The sequence below is a fragment of the Phascolarctos cinereus genome, unplaced genomic scaffold, assembly GCF_003287225.1.
Source record: "Phascolarctos cinereus isolate Bilbo 61053 unplaced genomic scaffold, phaCin_HiC Scaffold_85;HRSCAF=623, whole genome shotgun sequence".
Taxonomy (NCBI): domain Eukaryota; kingdom Metazoa; phylum Chordata; class Mammalia; order Diprotodontia; family Phascolarctidae; genus Phascolarctos; species Phascolarctos cinereus.
In genome coordinates this window covers 31,273-56,745 of record NW_027556246.1, presented here as the reverse complement: position 1 = coordinate 56,745, position 25,473 = coordinate 31,273, and the positions used below count along the sequence as shown (strand labels likewise).

The 25,473-nt window shown below is 38.8% G+C and overlaps 1 long non-coding RNA gene across 3 annotated transcripts in view; it reads right to left on the bottom strand.

Annotated features, from left to right (window-relative positions):
- Window positions 1-27: 27 nt before the first annotated feature.
- Window positions 28-25,473, bottom strand: part of LOC110204069 (uncharacterized) — a 56,281-nt gene continuing 30,835 nt past the window's right edge. The window contains exons 1-3 of one of the 3 annotated variants that reach the window (XR_002323190.2): window positions 23,867-24,049; window positions 2,131-2,276; window positions 28-1,732 (exon numbers count right to left, since the gene is read on the bottom strand). This is a non-coding gene — a long non-coding RNA (uncharacterized LOC110204069). Of the gene's footprint in view, window positions 1,733-2,130; window positions 2,277-4,644; window positions 5,940-23,866; window positions 24,050-25,473 lie in introns of those variants that run through there. The other 2 variants (XR_002323189.2, XR_002323191.2) reach the window with 2 other exon arrangements.

Below are 25,473 nucleotides of genomic sequence, written 5' to 3'. Positions count from 1 at the left end.
CAAAGGCTCCAAAAGCTCTTCACTTATTATTTAGTACTCAGTTTATAGCACTACTTTCTGGGGATAGGACTAAACCTGCCATAAAAGACAGCTGAGTTATATTGGGACTTTTCAGATACCTTCAATATATTTTAGTGGCCATAATACTTCACATCCGGGCTTTTTTCTCAGAAGCAAAATCAGTGAAACTCTCATTAAGAAAAGTTTGCCTTCGGAGCACAAAAAGTTCATAAAAAAGAAAAATTAAAGAGTATCCTCAAAGAATCCATCACCATATACAGGGTCAGACCTCAGAAGAGTCAGAATAGGAAGGTCCCTATGTGATGTATAATCTTGGGAAAATGTTACAAATTTTGAGCCTCAGTTTCCTTAGCCAAAAACTAGGAAGTAATAATTGCTTCTCTTTGTACCTCACAGCAGTATGAGGAGGATCAAATTAGACAAGATGATAACACCTCTGAAGGGATACTGAGAACAGCAAAAGATTAAACTGTCTGAAGATATTATTATTATTAAGTCATCAGTGTTTGAGGGACAGGCACCAAAAGACCTAAAATGTCTCAATCTATTACCCCACTCTGACCCTTCACTCACTATGTAGTGCAAGAATCATCTCTACTGGATTCATCTTGCAAATTCCTTATGCTGAGAACAGTATTACATTAGTAGTCATTAGGATAATAGAATAAATTGGTCTAGCATTGCTCTGGCATATAGTAGGGATGTGTTAGAACCTTTGGGCCTGAGCAAGGCTTTGATCGAAGGTTGGAGGAGAGATGATTTGGAGAGGGTAGGACAAAGTGGGGTCTGACAATGAGGTAGTGGGGTGCTGGCTACCCCTGTGGAGAACGCTGAAAAGGAAAGTAGAGGACACCAAAAACAAACATTGCTTCATTACAGCACCAAATTTCCTAGGGATACCTGGCCTGTTTAATGCACTCTTTTGTTCTCTTCAAGGTCTGTACCGTTGAAGGAGCACAAATTTAAATGCTTTACCATTTTACCTGAATCAGGGATAGTCACGTTGAGGAACCCTCAGAGCAAAGACTCTTTCTTGGAACTATCCCAAGGAGGCCAGAACAAAGTCCTCTCCAGTTGGAACAATCCTATACTGTAAGAAGCATGAGTACTGATACACGGATGTATTTTAAATAGGGAGGGGCCCATACTTAGTTGTGAAGGAGGTAAAGTTTGTCTTCAGGAACCATCTTCTTTTGGCCCTTTCCCTCCACCTACATTTCTTTGTCACCTTCCTTCCTCTTGAAGGAGATGCCCAGTGGCTCTCTACCACCTAAGGGACTGTCATTAAACTTCACATCCAAGTCTTCCCTCCTAGACAAAATCCCAGTTTAGATTACATTATCCCTACATTGTATTATACATTTGTCCCTTCTCATTCAGCAAATTTTGCATAACTGGCAAGATTTTGGGCTCAGGAACTGCTTAATTAGAACAAAGATGTCAATGACTGATGTTATTGCTTTCAGATATCACTTGTTTTAACTGTCAAAGCCTACCCTCACTTACTGGGCACCTTCGATTCCGGCTGGAAATTCCGAGGGTTTCCCACTGCAGCTGGGGCCACCTCCAGCGGTGCTGACCTGTCTCTTGCCCTGGACTCTGACAACTCTGGAGCAGAGAGTGGAGCTGAAGACTTTGCACAGTTCTGTCTCACTTGAATCTAATTCACTCACAAGTCAAGATATCACACTCCTGTTGTCACTGGTTCTCTCTGAGAATGAAATATGAACGACAATCAATGCCTATAACTCGTGTATAGGTTAAAGTAATAATCTAATATATATAAGATTCATATATCATAGTATTTATATTTGTTTATATAGATGTACAGTATATATGTATATATGTAAATATATTTGTTACATATATAAATATATTTCTTACATAAGATTTTATTTACATATATATATTTATATAATTATATATATTTATGTATATATGTAAATATATTTGTTACATATATAAATATATTTGTTACATAAGATTTTATTTCCATATATATTGATATAATTATATATATTTATGTACATGTGTATATAAGCACAACTTACTGCAACAGTTACAATCTAAACATTGTGTTTTGATGATCTTTTTAGAAATAAAGCCCACCTTCTTGGATCCTAGCAGCACAGGTAGTTAGTTCAACTGTGAAGTTAAGTCAAGCAGCATTTATGAAGCGCCCATTGAAGCAATTTCCTCTCCACACCATAGGTAGCACTTTAAAAGGGCAGGCGACACACTCCATACTGACCATGCTGGGGAAAGACAAGAAGACTCTTCATCTAAGACAATGACAATAATGGCACAACACATCAAAATTAGGAGATGCAGTAAAAGCAGTCCTTGGGGGGAAGTTTTATATCTCTCAATTCTTATATGAAGAAAATAAAGAAGGAAGGGATCAAACAATTGGACATGCAACTAAAAGAGCTATAAAAACAACAAATTGGAAATACCAAATTAGAAATTCTGAAAACTAAAGGAGAGATTAATTAAATTGAAATTGAGAAAACAATTGAACTAATAAATAAAACTAAGTGCTGGTTTTATGAAAAAAAAAGCAATAAAATAGATAAACCTTTGGTTAATTTGATTTTAAAAAAGAAGAAAACCAAATTACCAGTATCAAAAATTAGAAGGATGAATTCACCACTAATGAAGGGGAAATTAAAACAATGATTAGGAGATATTTTGATCCATGGTATGCCAAGAAATCTGACAATCTAAGTGAAATGGATGGATATTTACAAAAATATCAATTGCCCAAATAAGTGGAAGTAAAATATCCAAATAACCCATTTTCAGGAAAAGAAATGGAACAAGCCATCCATGAATTCCCTAAGAAAATGTCTCCCAGTCAAATGGATTTCCAAGTGAATTCTACCAAACATTTAATAACAATTAATTCCAATACTATAGAAACTATTTGGAAAAATAGGCAAAGAAAAAGTCATGCCAAATTCTTTTTATGATGCAGATATGGTACTGAGACCTAAACCAGGGAGTCAAAATAGAGAAAGAAAATTATAGACCAATTTCCCTAATGAATAGAATGCAATAATGTAAAATTAGATATTTGCCAAGAGATTATATCAACTTATGGCAAGGATAATACACTATGTCCAGGTGGGATTTACATCAGCAATACAGGACTGCTTGAATATTAGAAAACTATCAATATCATTAACCATGTCAGTAACAAAATTAACAGAAATTAACAGACTTTGGGTCACTTGTGGCATACTAAAGGTTTTCAAGTGGCCCAAGAAAAAAGTAGAGGAAAACATCCTTTGTATGTGGAGGAAATTCTTTGGCATGCCCCAAATACTCCAAGGGCTGTAAACAGCCATGGGTAGGACGTTGTGCAGGCCTGATTTTAAACATCACTTTAGAATAATTTTCACGTTTTGAATTCTCTCCCTCCCTTTAACCTGTCCTCCACTACTGAGAAGGTAAGCAATTGAATGCCAAGTATACATATGAAATCACACAAAACATTTACCAGGTTGCAAACAATAAAAATATAAAAGAAAGAAAAAGAAAGTGAAAACCAGTATGCTTCAATCTGTTCTTGGAGTACATCAGTTCTCTCTCTGGAGGGAGATAGCCTTTTTGATAAGTCCTTTGGAATTGTCATGAAACATTTTATTGACTAGAGGAGCTAAATCTTTCACAGTTGATCATTACTACAACATTGCCGTTAATGTCTACCGTGACCTTCTGGTTTTGCTCACTTTACTTTGCATCAGTTCATATAGGTTTTCCCAAGTTTTTCTGAAACTATCCCCCATACACCATGGACTTGTTCAGCCACTCCCCAATTGATGGGCATCCCCTTAATTTCTAATCTTTGCTCCCACAAAAATAACTGCTATAAATATTTTTGTACATACAGGTCCTTTCCCTTTTGATGAAGGATCTTTTAGTACATTAATAAGGTATCTTTGATTAATTACCGCATTAAGCTGAAACCTTGATTAAATCTAGAATCTGGGATACCTTCAAGAGCATTCACAACCATTACTGTACAGCCCTAAATGAGTAACTATCATTCAATGTTAATTCTTTGAGTATTTCTGAAGCCATTTGAAAATATCTCTTTCTACTAATACTGAGCTGGCAAGTCAGCTGGAAAGAAGGCTGTCAGATCCAAAGTAGTATTACACTTTACAGGAGATTAATTCAAACTGAGAAAACTAGTTTTTAACTCGTTCTCCATCCTATCTCCTCACCCTTCTGCTCCACCAGCAAAAAAAAAAAAAAAGGGCAAACCCTCTCTGGAATATTTTTATTTTTCTTTTATTTTTCTTTTTTCATTTACACCAAAGATCTTAACCTTGGGCCCGTGGTCCCCCAAGAATTGATTTCACAGGGTCTCTGAACTTGAAAGGAAAATAAAATTACATCTTTATTTTCACTAACCTCTAAATGAAATTTAGCATTTCTTTGTAGAAAATTAGTACTTGTGAATTTGTCCTCAATCTTCAGGTCCAGGATGCCCTGGCTGGGGAGCCCCATATTTCCCTCATGACCATGGGGTTTTCTTTTGATACCAAAGGAAGAGGCCAAGTATTTCCAGATTGACAATAGGTAGTAGTTTATTCAATCATTATGAATACTTACAAACAGGGGCAATCTTCAGTTTGGGGTGGTGGCCAGCACTTCAGTGGATCCCTGCCAAGAACTTCAAAAATCCCAGTGGTAATTATAGAAAACAGACAAAGGGAGGAGGAGCTGGAGAGTGCATCACTACAGATTGGTGGTTATTTTTGGTTTTTCCCTTAGTAATGAGCTTGGGAATTGAGCCAATGTTATGCCCAAACATAAGTTTCAGTGTAGGGGTCTAGGTCCTATAAGGCCATCATTTTCCCTTCAAACAAATGGGACCCAAATCTTTTGGGGTAAGGGGTGAAGGTCTTAGCTTCTGAAACTGCTTCCTGCTGGCCATGGGCATAGAGCTGTCCCTGCCTCACTGGGTCCTTTTCCAGGAGTCAGACTTCGGAACATGGCTGATGCTAAGTCCAGGGTCTTAGGGGCCTTTGATTAGTTCCAAGGTTGGTATGCAGCCTGAGCAGTCATCTGGAAATTGGTGACCTGGACCCTGGGGGAGACAAATCTGGCCAGGAGGTTCAATATATGAGGCCCAAATACAAGGAGAATTAAAAGTGATGTCAGAATGGGAGAAAACAAAGTACCTCCCTCTAAGAAGATGGATTGCACTGAAATTCTTTTTCCCAAACTGAACTGAAGATATTTCTGATTAATTTTAGTCTTTCATAGCAATGTGTATTCCAGTTTTAGTCTATAGGGTTATGATTCACATGACGACACAGGCAGTCAGATGACAAGCCCGAGTACTAATTTACCCAGTTGTTTGGGATATAGAATGACTACACATTCAAGTCCAAACAGCAAGATCTCACATACTTGCATTGTGCTCCTATCTTTTACTGTCCATTTGCTCTGATTAGAGAAATTTGCAATAAAAGGATGAAACCGGGACATGTCTATACCAAATATGACAGGATAAAATATCCTTAACTCTGTTTGAATTCAGATAATTCACAGTTTTCCAACCATGCAGTATCAATTCCACCTCATAGCCAGAATCAGGAATAGCCAGGTGGGAAACATTCCTTTTCAAAGGACCACAGTGGGGAAAGTGAGCTAGGAGGATCCCACCTTAGACTGAGGCTAAGATTGTCCTCTCAGCTTTTCCAGATGCAGACCTCCACTTGTATCACATTGTCTCTGGGTAGCTTCTGGGCATTTCTCTCAGATGGTGGATTATTGACTATTGATTATCGATGGATTATTATGATCCCTCAGACTACTCAAAGTAACATCATTACAGTCCCAAGAGCTTTTACCTCAAACAGCAAGTTTCACTAATCACAGCTTGGGAAAAATTTACCAGGGTTTACATTTCAAATTTAATTTGTATATAATTGGTATAAAAGCCAATTGTTAGAGGTCACTTACAGAAACTTGCAAATTCTCAGCAAGCCAAGTTTATTGTTTAAGAATTCCATCATCCAAACAACCTCCTTGGCAAGTTTACAAAATAAAGGGGATCAACAGGGACCCCAGAGCAGGGGCTGCCTATCACCCCGATCTCCCCTTAGAGCTGCTCTGGGCTGTGCTTTTTCACTAGTCCTGAGGACTGCTCTGAATGGGCAGAACCAATCTGGATAAGGCTTTCACCTCATCCCCTCCTTTCCACACACATACTGAGTAGTCAATGACCAATTTTACATTTTAGCAGTAAAAACAATACCAAATACTTAGTTTTCTAAATGTCCATTAGAAAATGTTATAAGACAGGGTTAGGAGGGAAATAACTTTTCCACTGTTTTTTTAGGTGCTCTCATTTCATACTCTAATAACATCCAAGTTAGGAAAAGTGGCTTGAGAAAGCTGATGCAAAAGTTTACCAGTTTGAGACCTGAAACAAGCCCATTATCAATCAGGTGATTTCAATCTTGTTGAATGAATTTGCAATTTACTTTACACAGAAAATCGATGTCTCATAATGAACATGTTGAAACCACAACTTTAAACGAGTGGGCTTACCAAGTGCAGAGGCTGGCTGGCTTCTTACCTCTTAGTGCCTTGATCCATCCCCTTCCCCTTCCCTCTGTCCCCAGGGCAGCTCATGTTGCTTGTAGCTTCTGGGGTGGCAGGAGGTGAGCAAGATTGATGAACACGGGTGATACTTCCATGCTTTCTTGGTGGGCTACAGGGTGCCGAGGGGCCCAGAGCCATTGCCAGTGGGGCCCCCAGCTGTAGTTGTTGCCGTTCCTCCCTCCTTACTTTCACCAACTGGGGAGGATGAATTCAAAGGTCACGGAGGGTGACTCAAATTCCCTACCATTCGCAAGGACTCTCTTCTCTTAGTCTGATCATATTCCTTTTGAAGGTCTTGGGGACCAAGTTTTTCCAGTTTTATAGAAGATAACCTAGGGGCAAATGTTGAGGAAGTACCACTGAGTCTGGCAGCTGAGGATCCAGAGGCCATGAGGCCAGAAGAGAAGGGGGATCCTGCAGGCCCGGGCATAGGGACTGGGAGTCTCTCTGTGAAGGAGGATCCCAGGGTGTGGAGGGAAATTGGTCCATTTTGTTACCTGCAAGCCTCATGAAACCAAAAGCACCTACAGTTTCTCAATATTCTAGCATCCAAAAGAAATAGGATAATTGGGCATACGTTTCCTGATAGGATGTTCCCTATGCAGCAGAAAGTTTGCCCAGGTCCGAGACAACATACCAAAATTTAGGGAATGCAGCCAAAGCAGTTCTAGGGAAACTTTATATCTCTAAATGCTTCCATCAATAAGACAGAGAAAGAGGAGATCAATGAATTGGGCATGCGACTAAAAGAGCTACAAAAAGAACACATTTAAAATCCCCAATTAAATACCAAATTAGAAATTCTGAAAACCAAAGGAAAGATTCATAAAATTGAAATTAAGAAACCATTGAACCAATAAATAGAACTAAGAGCTGGTTTTATGAAAAAAGCAATAGAATAGATATACCTTTAATTAATTTGATTAAAAGAAGAAAAAAAAACTAAATTACCGTATCAAAAATAGAAAGAGTGAATTCACCACTAGTGAAGAGGACATTAAAACAATGATTAGGAGCTATTTTGATCAACTGTATGCAAATAAATCTGACAACCCAAGTGAAATGAATGAATATTTACAAAAATACAAATTGCCCAAATAACAGAAGAGGAAATAAAATGCCTAAATAACCCAATTTCAGAAAAGGAAATTGAAAAAGCCATCAGTGAACTCCCTAAGAAAAAAATCTCTCAGGCTAGCTGGATTTACAAGGGAATTCTACCCAATATTTAAAGCACAATTAATTCCAATGCTACATAAACTATCTGGAAAAATAGGAAAAGAAGGAATCCTACCAAATTGTTTTTATCATACAAATATGGTGCTGATACCTAAACCAGAAAGAGCCAAAATGGAGAAAGAAAATTACAGACCAATTTCCATAATGAATATAAATGCAATACTTTTAAATAAAATATTTGCCAAGAGATTACAGCAAATTATCACAAAGATAATACACTATGACAAAGTGGGATTTATGCCAGGAGTGGAAGACTGGTTACATATTAGGAAAATTATTGGCATACTTAACCATATCAGTAAAAAAATTAACAGAAATCCTATGATTATCTCTATAGATGCAGAAAAAGCTTTTGACAAAACACAGCACCTATTGCTACTAAAACACTACAGAGCATAGAAATAAGTGGAGTTTTTCTTAAAATGAGAAGTAGCATCTATCTATCACCATCAGCAAGCATTATAAATAATGGGGATAAGCTAGAAGGTTTTCTACTAAGATCAGGGTAAAAGAAAGACGTCCATTATCACCACTGCTATTCCATTTTACTAGAAATTTTAGCTTTAACTATAAGAGAAGAAAAAGAAATCAAGGGAATTAGAATAGGCAATGAAGAAACAAAGCTATCATTCTTTGTAGTTAATATCATGTTATACTTAGAGAATCCTAGAGAATCAACTAAAAAACTACTTGAAATACTTCACTGAACTTGCAGCATATAAAATAAACCCACATAAATCATCAGCATTTTTGTAAATTACTAACAAAGCTCTGTAGCAAGAGATAGAGAAATGTGTATTTATCTGATTCCCTCTAACCTGATAGCAATCCCTTGACAGCAATGATAGTTCAGTACAGAACTTGAAGCTAGAATGGGTTTCAAACATATTCTACTCTGTATTCCTCATTTTACCGACAAGCACAAATCAGATGAAAGGGAGATGAAGTAATGTATTCATATCCACACATGTAATAGTAAATCATAGTTTGAATCCAGATTCTTAGTGTTTTATTCAATTCATATCCCTAGCCACTTAATAGGCAACTAATAAATATTCATTTAATTGAATTGAGTTGAAATCACTGTACATTTTCTGACTATTGATCCTCATAATATCATCACTCAGCAACCATTTCTTTAAAATGTCAACATTCTACTGGCACAGCAGTGCAGCCATTTAATAAGACACAGGATACTTCTATGGATTGGTCTTGGATTTGCATTTTTCTATTTTACCTGATTTGGTAAAAGTGTTGGACTTCTTTATCTTCTAGAGAAGTCATAGTATGTCATATATTTCTACTCATGAGTCTTTATATCATTTGTAAGACTACTTTGGAAAAAGATAAGACACATATAGCCATCATAATCACAGCTGGGTGATCTGATCTCCAAGCAGCTTCCTCTTTTATAGTTCTTATAGTTATCCATGGACACACAGCACATACACACATACACATATACATCTATGTATACACATAAGTATATATACATTTACATATGTATATATATTTATAAATACATTTGTGCATATGTACACATACACATACACATAAACACACATATATATATACATAGAAACATACATCTCTCTCTCTCTCTCTCTATATATATATATATATATGCATGTGTACACAAATAATTGTAGCATTCTGTGGTGGGGAGTGGGGAGGAAGGGGAAAAAGAACAAAGTGAAAAGTGCACAGCAGAGAAGTAAAGAAAACTTACAAGAAAGCAAAGAGAAGATGGACAGATCTCAACACAATGAGTCGTATTTATTATATACACTTTCTTGAAATGGAAATTTATTGCGGCATATTTTGAATACTCTGTCATATTCTGCTGTTAGCATGACAATGCTTTTTTTCTTTACTTATTTTGTATTTTTTTTAGTTTTAGTATTTAAATTTGTTTCTTTTTTCTTTAAGTTTAATTATTAAAAATATTACAAATGAATAAGAAACAAATAAATAATCACACTGCTGTGTTTTAGACATTGTACTTCAAAATCTCCTAAAATAGTTCACTTAATATTTGGTGCCGTTTTATAACACTAGTTTTTGGAGATAGGAGTAGAACCTGCCATATAGAACAACTAAGTTATATTGGGAGTTTTCTGATGTATTCATTATATTTTAGCATGCATGATACTCCGCATATGAGCTGGTTTTTTTGGTTTTTTCTCAGAAGCCAAATCAGTGAATCTGTGATTAAGAAAAGTTTGCCCTTGGAGCACGAAAGCTTCCTAAAATGGGAACATAGAAAAATGAAAAAGAGTTTCCTCAAAGAATATATCACATCTACAGGGTCAGACCTAAGCAGTGTCAGACTAGGAAGGTCCCTATATAGTATGCAACTCTGGGCAAAAATTATAACTTTTGAGCTTCAGTTTCCTCAGCCAAAAAATGGGAAATAATAATTCCTTCCCTCTCGATCTCACAGCAGTATGATGAGGATCAAGAGAGGCAAGATGACAATACTTTTGAAGGAATTTTGTGGACAGCAAAAGGTTAAACAATAGAACAATATTATTAAATCATCAGTATTTGAGGTACAGGCACCAAAACCCCAAATATCTCAATTTATCACCCCACTCTTACCCTTCACTCACTATATAGTGCTAGAATGATCTCTGTTGGATTCATCTTGCAAATTCCTTAGGCTGAGAACAGTATTACATTAATAATCATTAGGATAATAGAACAAATTAGTCTAGCATTGCTCTAGCATATTGGAGGGATGTGTTAGAACCTTTGCATCTGAGCAAGGCTCTGAGTAAAAGGTGAAAGAGAGATGATTTGGAGAGGGTAGGATAAAGTGGGGTGTGGCCATGAGGCTTGGGGGCATTCTGAGGCACTGCATACCCCCAGGAAGAATGCTGAAAAGGAAAGTAGAGCACACCAAAAATATATATTGCTTAATTACAGCACCAAGTTTCCTCAGGATACCTGGCCTGTTTAATCCACTCTTTTGTCCTCTTCAAGGTCAGTCCCATCAATGGGAACACAAATTTAAATACTTCACCATTTTACCTTAATCAGGGAGGAATATTTAGAGCAAAGAATCTTCTTGAGACCATCCCCAAAGAGGCCAGCACAAAGTCCCCTCCTGAGTTATAATGGAATGTCCCAGTTGGAACAATCCTATATTGAAATACACATGGGTACTGACACACATGAATACATTTTAAACAGGAATGGGCCTATACTGCATCGTGAAGGAGGTAAAGTTTGTTTTCAAGAACTGTCTTCTTTTTACTCCTTTCCCCCATATACATTTCTTTCTCACCTTCCTTCCTCTTGAAGGTGATGCCCAGTGGCTCTCTACCACCCAAAGGATTGTCATTAAGCTTCTCACCCAAGTCTTCCCTCCTAGACAAAATCTCAGTTTAGATTATGTTATCTCCAGATTGGATTACACATTTGTCCGTCTCATCCAGCAAATTTTGCATGACCTGCAAGATTTTCTTCTCAGGAACTGATTAATTCAAAGAAATATATAAATGACTGATATGCTTCCTTTCAGATATCATTTGTTTTAGCTACAGAGGACTACCCTCATGCAATAGGCACCTTCTGTTTTGGGTCAGAAATTATGAGGGTCCTCTGCCTGCATCTGGGCCACTTCCAGTGGTCCTGACCTGTGTCTTGCCCAGGACTCTGATGATTCTGGAGTAGACAGTCAGGCTGATGACTTTGCATGGCTCTTTCTCACTTAAATACAACTCACTTGCAAGTCAAGACATCACCCTCCTGATGTCACTGGCCTTATTCGAGAATGCAGCATGAACAATCAATACCTACAACCCAATTATATGCATTAATATATAATTTTATATATATGATTCATATATTATATTATTTATATATGAGAAGCTAGTGGCACAGAATATATGTAAATATACATACATTCTGTCATTTATATACATGTGCCATATATGTGTATAAACACAACTTACTGCAACAGTTACAATGTAAACCCTGTGTTTTCATCATCTTAGATAGGAAGCCCACCTTCTTGGCTCTAAGCTGGTCAAGTAGCAGAGTTCACCTGGGACAGGTCCTAGGAGACCTTGCTAAATAGTGAGAAAGAGGCTACAGTGGAACCTTCTTTGAAGACATTGCTGTCAACTCCACCTGGACCTTGAGGTGTCCTCCCCATTTACATATATATTGTCTCCTCACAGAACCAGCTGTATCACCAGAAGATCTGTTTCAACCTTCTGCACCTGTGGCATTGAAGACCAGTCTTCAAGCCAATCTGATTTAGGAAAGTCTGCTGCTAAACAAGAAAAAGGCTATATGACCCTGTGATATCAACAATCAGGCATCCATTTTTTCATATATCAGAAAAACAGTACAGTGGTGAGTCAGGTACTCTGACTTTTTTCTACCTACTTTCCACACCCTTACAAGATACAACATTGTGCATAGTTTTCTGCAACTTGCTTGGGCTTTTAGCCCATGTTATATCATTGATAAAGAAAAAAAGATTTTTGGTTGTATGTCCATCTCCCCATAACTAATGAGTTGTGTGTTACACAACTACTTTTCTTCACACTTACTAGTAAAAGTCACTAGAATTAAGATTCTTTGAATCCTTGCCCCAATATAATCCGTGGCTTCTTTGCTAGCAACTCTGAAGCAATTCACACTGAACATTTTCTTCCAATGAAAATTAAAGTAGAGTTAATTTCAGTACTTCTGATGCATTTTATGGGTTCCTCTAACTGGAGAAAGTTAATTAGGAATCATTTACCTCTTCAACATATATTATGGCTCATATTCAAACAGAATGGTTTTAGAACTCAACAGCAAAATGTCCTCTTGGAGAAGACAAGGAAAAAAGGGGTAAAAAGGCTGAAAATGTTAACTCTGCTCCTCACTCTATTAAGTGTAAGTCCAGTGACCACTCTACTTTAAGGTTACCACTTAATCAAATGTACTGTTTGAATGTGTTCATTTGAAAAATGTATTACTGGGGCAGCTAGATAGTACAGTGGATGGAGCTCTGGTCTTGTAGTCAGGAGGACCTGAGTTCAAATCCTGCCTCAGACACTTGACATTAACTAGCTGTGTGACCCAGGGCAAGTCATTTAACCCCGATTGCCTCACCAAAAAAAAAAAAATATATATATATATATAAGTCAACCTAAAATGTTCTAGTCTACTGTTTAATCTAGGATTGTACTAGAAGAAAGATTATCAAGTATTATTCCAAGTTACCACAAGAGATAATATACAGATTTTATTCCCTACCCCTTGAAAAAGAATTGGATTAGGATTTGTGAAAATTGAGGTTTAAGTCCTGGTACTGTTACCAACTTTCTCTGTGACTTTGAATGTTTGCTTAGAGAAGAGATAATTTAGGAGAGATTTATTTTAACTAATTCAAATATAGAAAGGGTTGCCATCAGAAAGTGATGTTCTACTTAGCACCAAAGGGAAGAATTAGGAAGCTTCAAAGAGGTGTATTTTGACTCAATATAAAAAGAAACTGTCTAACAATTAGAACTTTTAAAGAAGAATGGCTACCTTAGTAGTAGTGAAAGTCACTGGAAATATTCAGGCAAGGTATAGAGGAGCCCTTGACCAGCATATTGTTGAAGGATTCATGCTTGAGAAAGGAGTTAGACTTAATCTTCCTGTGAGGTTCTTACTAACTCAATGTTTTTGGATGGTTCTTCATTTAGAGACAGCATAATATAGTGGAAAAAAATACTACCCAGTCTTAGTTTTAGGAGGCCTAGTTTAGAACCCCAGTATTGCTGTTGTGCGAATGTTTCTTTGTCCACAAAGCAGTGAACTCTAAAATTTCCAAAACTCTATTTTCAGTGACATTTGTTTAGGGACATAGATGAAACATTTTCTCTTTTTTTTTTCTTTCCTTCTGTCTGTTTGTGTATCTCTCTCTCTCTCTCTCTCTCTCTCTCTCTCTCTCTCTCTCTCTCTCTCTCTCTCCTCTCCCTCACTCCCTCCCTTTGTGTGTGTGTGTTTGTGTGTGTCTGTCTCTCTTTATCTTTCTTTCTGTCAGACTGATATAAGGAACATGTATAAACAAGCTATATTGAGGATAATTTGGAAATAATCAATAGAGGGAAAGTGCTAGAATTAAGGAAATCACAGGAAAATATCTCTGAGGGTGGGATTTTAGATGGGACTTTAAGGAAGCCAAGAAATCCAGGAAATGGCTATGAGGTGGGGGAAGACTCTGGGCATGGGGTACAACTAGTGAAAATGCTTGGAACTTAGAAATGGAGTCTCTTGTTTGAGGAGCCATAAGGAGGCCAATGTCAAAGGAACTCAGATTTTAGGGAGAGCCCTCCTTCCTTTACCAGGCCTCACATACACAAGAGATTTGGCTTAACATCTTTCACTTGTTTTTCTTTCCTTTCCTTTCCTTCTCAAATGTAAACTTTTCCTGGTGTAAAGACCAATTGTTAGAAATCATTTCTACATTGTACACGAGCTTGGAAATTCTGAGCATTACAAGCTCTTTCCCAAGGGCTGCTGACTTTTCCCACACAGATGGTTTCCAGGGACCTGGCAAATTTACAAAATAAAGGGAACCAACAGGGGCCCCAGGGAAGCTCTTGATCCAGATACCCTTGTGTGGGACGTGAAGACCCCTACCAATAAATCCTGGAGACTCAGATGTAGCAAAAAGAAAGATTTCTTGATGAGCTTTCTCGAGAAAGGGCACCCCCCATCCGCCTAAAATGGCTCTGGTGGAAGAATGCAAGGGTGTGCTCAGCAAGAAAGATTATATAGACCCCTAACCACAACTCCCCCTTCTTCACCCCCTTCCTCTCAGCTCATTGATGCAAGCCTTGAGGGCACAATCTATTTGAGGAAATCTACCCAGCAACAGAGAACAAAAACAGTTTCACAAACTTGCCTGGAGACAAGGAAAGGCAGCAAGTTTTGCAACAGCAAGCAGTTCAGGTTGGGGGTAGGGCAAGTATTTTTATTTACTTAGAAACAGGGTCTGAGCAGGGGAGGGTTTTGAAAGCAATACAAGGACTTATTAACAAGAACTATTGACCCTTTGGGGAGGCTTCATTTCTGAGAGATCATCTCTCACAATTCCCCCTCTTATTTCTTACAATTTGAAGCCTCCTCACACCCACTAAATCTTCCTGAGAATACCCAAATACACTCATTAGGTATTTAACAATTTCCCCCAAATTTACAATTTAAGAGTTTTAGAAATACAATATAATTTCAGATAACATCAACGGCATTTCCATATTATTACAAATACAAATTATCACTCTTATTACTCTTGGTACCCTTAACAATTACATTAAATAATAATTATTTCACTCTGGGATAGTGAGTCCAGCCTTTCTCTGGTTCGACAGCAGTGTCAGTGGTAAGGAGGATCTGGTATGTGCCTTCCCAGGCGGCAGTCATCTTTTCCTCTCTCCATGTTTGGATCAACACCCAGTCTCCAGGCTGGAACTTATGGACTGGAAACCCTAAAAGGGGTGTTTTAGCAATGATTCCTTTCTTCTGTAGAGAAAACAGCTAACTTGCCAAAGCCTGCACATATTCTCTAGGAATTAATAACAAACTTCAATACACACCTAAACACCTTGGTGACTTTTGGTTCACATCCACCCTCTGAGGTGGTTACCTTGCAAAATCTACCTTAAACTAAAGAGGTTCCTACCTTGTAACCTCACAACTAAAGAGATACACAATCTTGTTCCACAAACTTGTTTAGCCTTCTCAAATTGTACATATAAATAAGGTCCTGAGATGACTACAAATTCAGATCAAAACAGCAAGATCTCATATACTCAATATGGTGCTCACATCTTTTATTGACCACTTGCTCTGATCCAAGAAATCTACGATAAAAGAAAAATGCAGGGACATATGATATGCCAGATATGACAAGATAGAACATCCTCAGCTCTGTTTGAATTCAGATAAGAGTCACAGTTCTCCAGTCATGCAGTATCAATTCCATATCATAGCCAGACTGAGGAAGAGCAGGTGGGAAACAATCCTTCTCAAAGTAATACCATGGGGAAGCTGAGCCAGGAGCATCCCATCCTAGAGTGAGGCTAAAATTGTCCTCACGGCTTTTTCACAGATGCAGACCTCTACCTGTTAACAGTGCAGGATCACTCCCTCTGAGTAGCTTGTGGCATTTCCCTCAGATACCGATTTAATACAGACAACTATACCCAAATTCAAACTCAGAACAAAATTAGGTATAGTCCCAAGAGCCTTTTACCTCAGATAGCGAGTTTCACTAATCACAGCTTAAAGTCAGAATTTTACTCCCATGGAGTTGCAATAATCAAGAAAAATTTACCAGGACTAACATCTTTTCTTCTCAAATTTAAACTTGTCCTGGTGTAAAAGCCAATGATTAGAATCATTTCTATCTATTTTATATATACTTGCAACTTCTCAGCAAGCCAAGTTCATTGCTTAGGAACTGCAAGTTCTTTCGTCGGGGCAGATGAACTCTGCTTTGTCTGTTCCTTCTTACTTTTCTCTACCCTGGTCACAGATAATTTTTGGGCTGTTTCCAGTAACCCATCTAAAAGCCTGTTCTGACAATTCTCCAACTTTTGCAGCTCTTTATAAATATCTGGCCAGGAGTTAGTTACAAAGTATAAACTTTGTGCAGTGGAATCATCAAGTTCTAACCCCCAAAACTTCCTCATGTTCTCCTTCAGCCTGTCTAAAAAGGCAGAGGGAGTTTCCTCTTTTTCCTGTTTGATCCCCCTCAAGTCACGCTCTGGCTTTTAGGGACAGCTTTTCTAATTCCCTGTATTATCATCTCTCGTAATTTCCTCACGTTCTTTCTATGGGCCAGACTGTTACAGTTCCAATTTGGGCCTACAAGGGGGAACTTCTCTTCTCCCTTCAGTTCCCCTTGTGCTATCAGGTGGCCAGCATCCCAGGCCTTCACTGCCACCCTCAGAATCTGATCTTGTTCTTCCCCTGTGAATAAGGTATTGCTACCCTTCTCTCCTCAAATATACAAATTTGGACCCAAAAGTGATTAAACTGTTCTGTGACCCCAGAGGGGTCTTCTATCAGTTTCTTCTTATCCTTTTTGAAATTCCTAGTCTCCGAACTATTGAGGGGAGCATTCACATACCCAATTCCTCCTTGTGCTAAAGGAACCTCTTTTAATGGGAACTCCTTGGTGGTGGTAGAAATAGGTAGCAGAAAGTTCTCTGGGTCTTTGAGTAACTGCTTTAGTTCTCGGCAGAGGGGGCGTGCAGTGCCACGGCTTCCCCCAGAGCAATCAGGTCTTCCCAGGGAGGAGCTATTCTTGGTGTCTTTGCCTGCTGACCTCCATATCCCAAGGAGGACTGTTTTGAATGGGCAGTTACACAGTAATCAATTAACAATCAACTTAGTTAACAATCTAAGAAGTGATAGTCAAATTGTTTTAGCTATCAGCTCTTCTTTAATTACAGGTGAGGGTGGAAATACCTGGTTTCTAACTGGCAGTTATCAAACACTATAAGACAGGGTTAGCAGGGCTGACAAAGTAATAGAACTGGTCTTACACAATTTTCCCACTGTCCTCTAATTTCTTTCAGGTCACTTTAATAACACCCAAATTATGAAAAGCTAATCGACATAACAATACAGAAGTTGATCAATTTGAAACAATACTAGAGATCTAAAACTTGAAATAGACACACTACCAATCAGGTGGTTCCAATTCTGTTGACTATATTTCCAAATGTCCTTACGTAGCTAATTAAGGAATAGTTGTTGACACTTTTAGTGTCTGCCCTCTGCTAGGCATTGTGTTAGGCACCTTCCAATCATCTAATGACAAATTTCAGATCCATACATTTTCCCAACTTACCTTAGTGCCAAACAGTGTAATAAATTCTGACTTAAGCATTAAATTAAGAACATCACATTTCATTTAAAATATTGCCAATTTGAATGAGTTAGGGCTTCTCGGGAAACATCATGGCCTTGGCAGCTGCCGAACCCAGCCACCCCCAAGAGGCCTCCCGCCCTGGGTACAGGCCCTGGCTGCCCTTAAATTACCTATTGTTTCTGTTCCGGTACACACACACACACACACACACACACACACACACACACACACACACACAAAACAACTTTTCCCTTTTATGTGAGGCAGAAAAGATTAGGTGCTACTCAATCTGCCTTTCTTTCTCATCTGAGGGGGAAAAGGTTCCCCTTTTCTTTTTTTCTCTTTCCCTCCACATTCAAAACTTGGCCAGAGTTAGAATGGAGAGAGAGAGAGAATTCTACTTATTTTTTTCCAAAAGTTTCCAAACCTTTTACTATTAAACCCCCTATTGACACTGTTCTTTCCACCCATAAACTTTTTTGCCTTCCTTCTACCTACTTATCCCTCTGATGGATTTTGATTAAAGTCCCTTTAAAACTGCATGTATCTTTACGCAGGAACCTTCATTCACACCACACATACACAAACACAGACACAAAACAGACATAGGACAAATTGCAAACCTTCATTTTCTTTTCATTTTTCCCTTTATATTTTGGTAGTTCATCCCAATTACTAAGTCTAGATCCCAAGGGACTATCAGCCAGCACATCTGGTAACTTTTCCTGTTTCCACCCAATTTTGAATTTGATTTCCCCATCCTCCCGAATGACCACTTTACCTACTCAAAGAATCTAGGCAGGCTCCTAGGGCTTCCCCTTGTGTGGGACAGACACCACCCACTCAAAATAAAAACAAAGACTTAGATACCTTGACAGCAGAAAGGAGTTTATTGCTTTCTCATGAGAAACGGTACTGCCCCTAGTCACCATTGCTGGCCAGGAGAGTACTAGTTGGGAGCCTCACACTTGGCTTTTTATCCCCTAACGTGATGCCCCTTCCCACTCTGTTACCCCTTTCTCCTTCGACTGGGTACTCAGGGTGTACATTCTAAACGCGGCAGCTAATACCCTATAGAAGCAAACATGCCCATGTTTGGACTAGATGCATATGTGTACTAGGAAGGAGAAGCGACCAGGCAACCAAGCTCCTCTACCCATGCTGACGTGGTGCTGGAGAAATAGAAACGTTTGGGGAAAATGCAAACTGAACTCAAGGCTTTCTGGAGGAAGGAAACTTAGCCCTGTGGGAACTGCACTGCAGGCCATCTCTCACACTCAGGCAGAGTGCAGGAGAGAGATAGGAGTGTAGCAGGGATCTAAGAGTGTAGCAGGGAGATACTAATGAGGGAACTTCACTGTGAGCCATCCCTCACAATCCCCCTTGTCGTTTATCCTGTTCCCTCACCATTGTTGATAAACTTCTTCTATCATGTCTTCCTCGTTGCCTCCTTCACTTCCTTATTCTCTTTCTCATCTGAATTCTTCCCCCTAACCATCACCCTTTTAAGTCAATATGGGAAGGATTGATCTATGCATTGACAAATCAAAGGGGCAGTGCCCTTTACAAATGCAGATACACAGACCCAAAAGAAAACAATAATGCAATTGTCCCTTTAAGATTCAAAAAGTCTTTTCCTATACAGCTGTCTGGCAGGGAACATTGTCAATGAAGTCCTCTGGTCCTTGGTATTTGTTCCAGCCATCTCCAGCACAGGATCTTAGCATCTTCTTCTTCTTGTCTTCTTGTAGGAACTCGCTTTCTGTCCATTCTCCTACAAAAGTGACCTTAGCACAATTTTAAGTTACCATTTCTCATCCTTATAACCTTGATCATTTTTACCAACTCAAAACTGGAACCATGGCCAGTAGTCATGTTTAAGAAATTCACATCAGAATCCAGTGTCTTCTACTTTACATTAATCCATTATTAATTTCCTCAGCAGGAGGATGAGATTTCACTAAGTAATTAATAACAGGCACCAGTACATACATAAATATATTAAATAATCAATTTTGATACAGTACATATAAAATCTTAAAGTTTTAGTCATGCCGTGTTTCTTTGATGGCGTTTACAAAATAAACCACAAGCACTCATTTTTTTGGACATTATTAATTGTAACAAAACTTTAGACAAATATGATAGTAACCAAATAACAAAAATAACATTCTCACAAGCCCCTGTCCTAATTGTCTCCATACTATTACCAAGAATTAAAAGACCTTAACTCATACAGAACACACACAGGAACACTAGTCCCAGCTCTATAGTAACCTAAGATGTTCCATAATCAATTATTTTAGTAAATTTGTTACTGTACTTACAAACCCTTCTGATTATAGAAACTTGCCACTAAGAGATTAGAGACTTAAAGCAAGGGAACAATATTTCCCCAACTTCCTGTCAACTCCAGGCAGAGTGTTATGTGAAACTGCAAACTGCATTGAGCCAGACTTAAAGTCTGCCAAGTTTCAGTTAACGAATCAAGTCAAGACAGTCTCACCTCAGCACATGCAGAACAGTTGCCCTCTCAACCTTCCCAAGAAAGCATACCTGCAGTTCATATTTGCCCCTCACACGGCTGCTGGCATCATGGATCAGTGGCTCAGACAGCTGGAGTTAGACTCAGAAATAGTTAGTCATTAGTCCCATTATGTCTTCAAATAGCAAGTTCCAATAATCAGTTTAAGATATGACTATAATCTCACATTACCTAAGGAACATCTCCAAAGAGAGCCCTAAATAACTTGCATTCATTTCTACCCTTGTTCATAAAACCCTACTAAGCTGGCGCAAAAGTCCTTAAGTAACACAAATTCCAGAGTATTATCAAGAAACTAAATTCCTAGTTATCACAGAATCCATAAATATCACAAAGTTCTTTAGTCAAAAGGTGTTGTAATAGAATCTCACATTGGGAACAGTCAGAGACTGATTACAGGAAAAATACTACTGCTCTTAGAATCCTTTTAAACAAAGGGAACATCTTAAGGTGAGTCTTAAACAGTTTGCATAAATTTCTGCACATGTTCAAGTTCTAGATAAAAATATTGTTAGATTTCCCAGTAAGATAACACAAAAGAGCTCATATCTTGTACTGACTACTGGCTCTCATCATAGAAACTTACTATAGAAGGCAAAAGAGCAGGGACATGTGACATACCAAATATGACAGGATAAAACATCCTTAGCTTTGTTTAAATTCAGATAGAGTTACAGTTCTCCAATCATGCAGTATCTGTTTCTCCTCATAGCCAGACTCAGGAATAGTCAGGTGGGAAACATTCCTTTCCAAAGGAACATAATGGGGAAACTGAGCCAGGAGGATCCCATCCTAGATTGAGGCTAAGATCGTCCCCTCGGCTTTACAGTACAGGATCACATTCCTTTGAGTGGCATTTCTCTCAGATACTGATTTAATGCAGACAAGTATACCCAAATTCAAACTCAAAATAAAATTAGTTATAGTCCCAAGAGCCTTTTACCTCAAACAGCAAGTTTCACTAATCACCGCTTAAAGCCAGATACAGTTAATTTTACTCTCATGGAGTTGCAACAAGCAATAAAGATTTACCAGGACTCACATACATAAGAGATTTCACTTTACCTCTTTCCTTCTCAAATTCAAACTTGTCCTGGTGTAAAAGCCAATCATTAGAAATCATTTCTATACACTTGCAAATTCTTAGCATGCCAAGTTCATTGTTTAGGAACTGCAGAATCCTAACAAGTTCTTTTCTCAGGGCAGATGACCTTGCCCACACAGATGGTTTCTAGGGACCTTGGTAAGTTTACAAAATAAGGAGAATTGACATGGACCTCAGAGAGGGCTGATACTGGTGCCCTTGAATGGGCAGAACCAAGCTGATAAGGCTTTACACAGTCCCCTTCTTTTCACATACAGTAATTAATTAACCCTTTTAGGTTTTAGCATTAAAACAGTAACCCCAAATAACTTAGTTAACAATCTCACAAATTTCATAAATGATAGTAAAATGATTTTAACTGAAAATTCCCTTTAAATAAAGACAAAATTTGGAAATTTTATGATTTTTTCTTAAATTACAATACTTCAAAATACTATAGTACATTGTTAAATAGAATGATTTAAAAGTTTCCTAACCCATTCATCATTTTTTTTACAGTACAGTTCTTAACGTAACAACACTTAGATTATAAGAGAAATTGCTTTTCCAACAATACAGATGATACAGTTGTTTCCCAAATTATGCAATAAAGGAAAATTTTAGAAATACAACAATACCATAAACAACTATCATCTATTTAAACTTTAAAACCAAAACTAATTAATTACCACTCTGGTGGCTCTACAAGAATTGGATGTGTTCCCAAATTGCCTTAGACAGAGAATCGTTCATTTCATCACCATTGACATAAACTTTACACAGAAGAAAATCCACATAAAGTTAATGAATGTGAAGCAATTATATTTAACTAAAAACAGTTTACATTCAGATAGCATTTGTTTTATGCCAAGCATTGTGCCAAGCACCTTTACAATCATGTGATCTTTGTAATATCCCTGGGAATGAATTCCACCACCATCCCCTTACTGAACAGTAAACTAAAGTCAATAGAACTTTCTGGGGCCATATAGTTAATAAATTTCTTAATGCCAAATAGCAATATGTACTTTTAAAAGTATACAACTATACATTTCTCAGTTCAGTACCCTTGTCCCTTTATAAAGGAATATTATCCACCAATTCATATATTGCTTCAATATTTCAGTTCCGTATTCATGTCCACATTGTCTTGCAAAAGTTTTACAAACATTATGGAATCACCTGTTGTAATCAGGTCAGTTTAAAATGTGCTGGGCCAGTGATCTAACTACTTCTTTTTGGCCCAGGAGAAAGAAAAGCAAGCTTAAAGAATTTGAATCGATGCTGACAAAGTACGATCAGCTTTCCCTCCAGGAAGACACCTCTGGAGCTTGATAATTAATTGAACAGTAATAATCATAACTCACAATAACCAATATCTTTACCATAGCCAGTATCCATATTAGATTTAATGGAACCCACCCAAAAGGTGGGTGGACATAATTCCTTCCATCTCTCCATAACTTTGTCTGTTGGTTTTTAAATTAGTCTATCAGCCTTTCACTCTAAGCTGCCTGCTCAAGATTTTTGTTTACTACTTACTTTAGTGCCAAATAGTAAAATAAATTCTAACATATCTTAAGAATTGAATTAGGAGTGACACATTGCATTTTTCATACTTTTTTTAAAAATACAACCAGAATGAATTCAATTTCTTTCTGGTTGGGTCCTATTACACAAAAACTTTTCTCTTTTAGGTAAGGCAGAGAACAGTTAAAGGCTTATTTAGCCTGCCTCCCTTTGATCTGAGGGGGAAAGATTCACCCTCCTTTCCTCCTTATCTTTCTCTCTTCTACATTCAACAACTTGGTCAAAGTTGGAATGTGGGAGAGAGGAAGAGAATATTGTCCAACAACTCTTCAAGAGTTTCTAAACCTTTTACTTTCCAAACCTCTTTTCATGCTGTACAAATAAATTATGCCTTCCTTAAACTTTCTACACATACTCTTCTCTCCTACATGCTTAAACTTTCTTACCTTTCCTTCTACCTTCTTATCCCTCTGAGGGACTTTGATTAAAATCCATTTAAAACTGCACATAGTCCAGCTGCAGCCTTGGGATGCTACCTGGCTGCAAAGGGCATCAAGTTACACAGGACACTCACTCACACCACACAGACACAAACACAGAAACAGATACAGACAGAAAATGACAGGGAGAATCCAAAAGCTCGGAGAGAATTGTTAGAAATCCCTGCACAATTTAGGCATCGCCAGCCCAAACTAAGCAGCGATATTTCATCAGGTTTCTTTTCTCTTGTCTTTCCCTTTATATTTTGATGACTCGTTCCAATTCTGGAGTCTACTCCCAGGAGGGCTATCTTCTGGAATGCTAGGAAAATTCTCTCTGCTAGCTGTTTTGGACTGTTCTTTTCCCATGTTTAACAAGTTCTTGTCCTTCCCCAAGGACTCACTCGATGTGGAGGCACAGGTACCAAGACCTTCCCTGCCCCCTCCCTGGTCACCCAGATGCTCACCAGATCTTGCTCCAAAAAGTATCTCAGGGCTCCCTGGATCTTTCGTCTGGGTTATGTGCGCACAACTTATGTGATCGTCCAAAACTCAGTTCTCTCTCTTCTCTCTGTCTACTGTCTTTGCTAGCACCGTTGGAACTCTGTTTGCTTTTGTTTCTGCTTGCAGGTATCTGTCTTTCTTCGGGTCCATTCCTTAAAAGGGAATGGAAACTCCCAAACCACTCCACAGACTACTGGTAAGTGGCCAGTGGGGGCCTGTCCTAGGACTGGCTGGGAGGCCCTTTCCCAAGTAAAGGGATCCCAGAGAGCCCCCAACTGTGTGGGACAGAGACCACCCACTCAAAATAAAAACAAAGACTTGAAAGATACCTTGAAAGCAGAAAGGAGTTTATTGCTTTCTCATGAGAAAGGGTACCGCCACTAGTCACCATTGCCAGCCAGGAGAGTATGAGTTGGGAGCGGTACCCTGGGCTTTTTATCCCCTAACGCGATGCCCCCTCTCACTCTCTTACCCCTTTCTCCTTTGACTGGGTACTCAGGGTGTACATTCTAAAAGCAGCAACTAATACCCAATAGAAGCAAAAACATGCCCATGTTTGGACTAGATGCACATGTGCACTAGGAGCTAGGAGCAACCAGGCAACCAAGCTCCCCCACCCATGCTGACCTGGTGCTGGAGAAATAGAAACTTTTGGGGGAAATGCAAACTGAACTCAAGGCTTTCTGGAGGAAGGAAACTTAGGCCTGTGGGAACTGCACTGCAGGCCATCTCTCACACTCAGGTAGAGTGCAGGAGAGAGCTAGGAGTGTAGCAGGGAGATACTAATGAGGGAACTTCACTGTGAGCCATCCCTCACATCCTCAGGGGACTTCAATTCTCTCCATGTGTTATGGACCTCTCTGCTTAGACTCTGGGAAACCTGGTTACCCAGAGGGTTGCCGGTCTGGGCTTGCGACACCTTACGGGCATCCCTGCTGGGTTCCAAGCCTTCCCAGACCTGGGTCTGTGCCCACAGACTTACATGACTGAAAATTTCCTTCACTTCACATGGGTGGCCATGGTGGTCTTCTAGTTACCAGTGCTGCAGAACTTTCATTTTGCTACTCTGAGATTTCCCTTCGGGCTTTTCCCTCCTCAGCTGAGACCTGGAGGCCACCAGTAAAGACTGGCATCGCCTGCCCCTGAATTAAGGGAGTCCCCAAAAAGGGGGTGAAATCCCGGAGGATTTCCCACAACCATGTGGGACGTGAAGACCCTTACCAATAAATTCCGGAGACTCAGATGTAGCAAAGAGAAAGATTTCTTTATTAGCTTTCTCAAGAAAGGGCACCCTCCCTCTCCCTAAAATGGCTCTGGTGGAAGAGTGCAAGAGTGTGCTTAGCAAGAAAGATTATAGAGACCCCTAACCCCACTCCCCCTCCCTCTCAGTCCATTGATGCAAGCCTTGAGGACACAATCTGTTTGAGGAAATCTACCCAGCAACAGAGAACAGAAACCAGTTTCACAAACTTGCCTGGAGACAAGGAAAGGCTGGAAGTTTCCCAAGAGCAAGCAGTTCAGGTTGGGGAAGGGCAGTTATTTTTGTTTGCTTAGAAACAGGGTCTGAGCG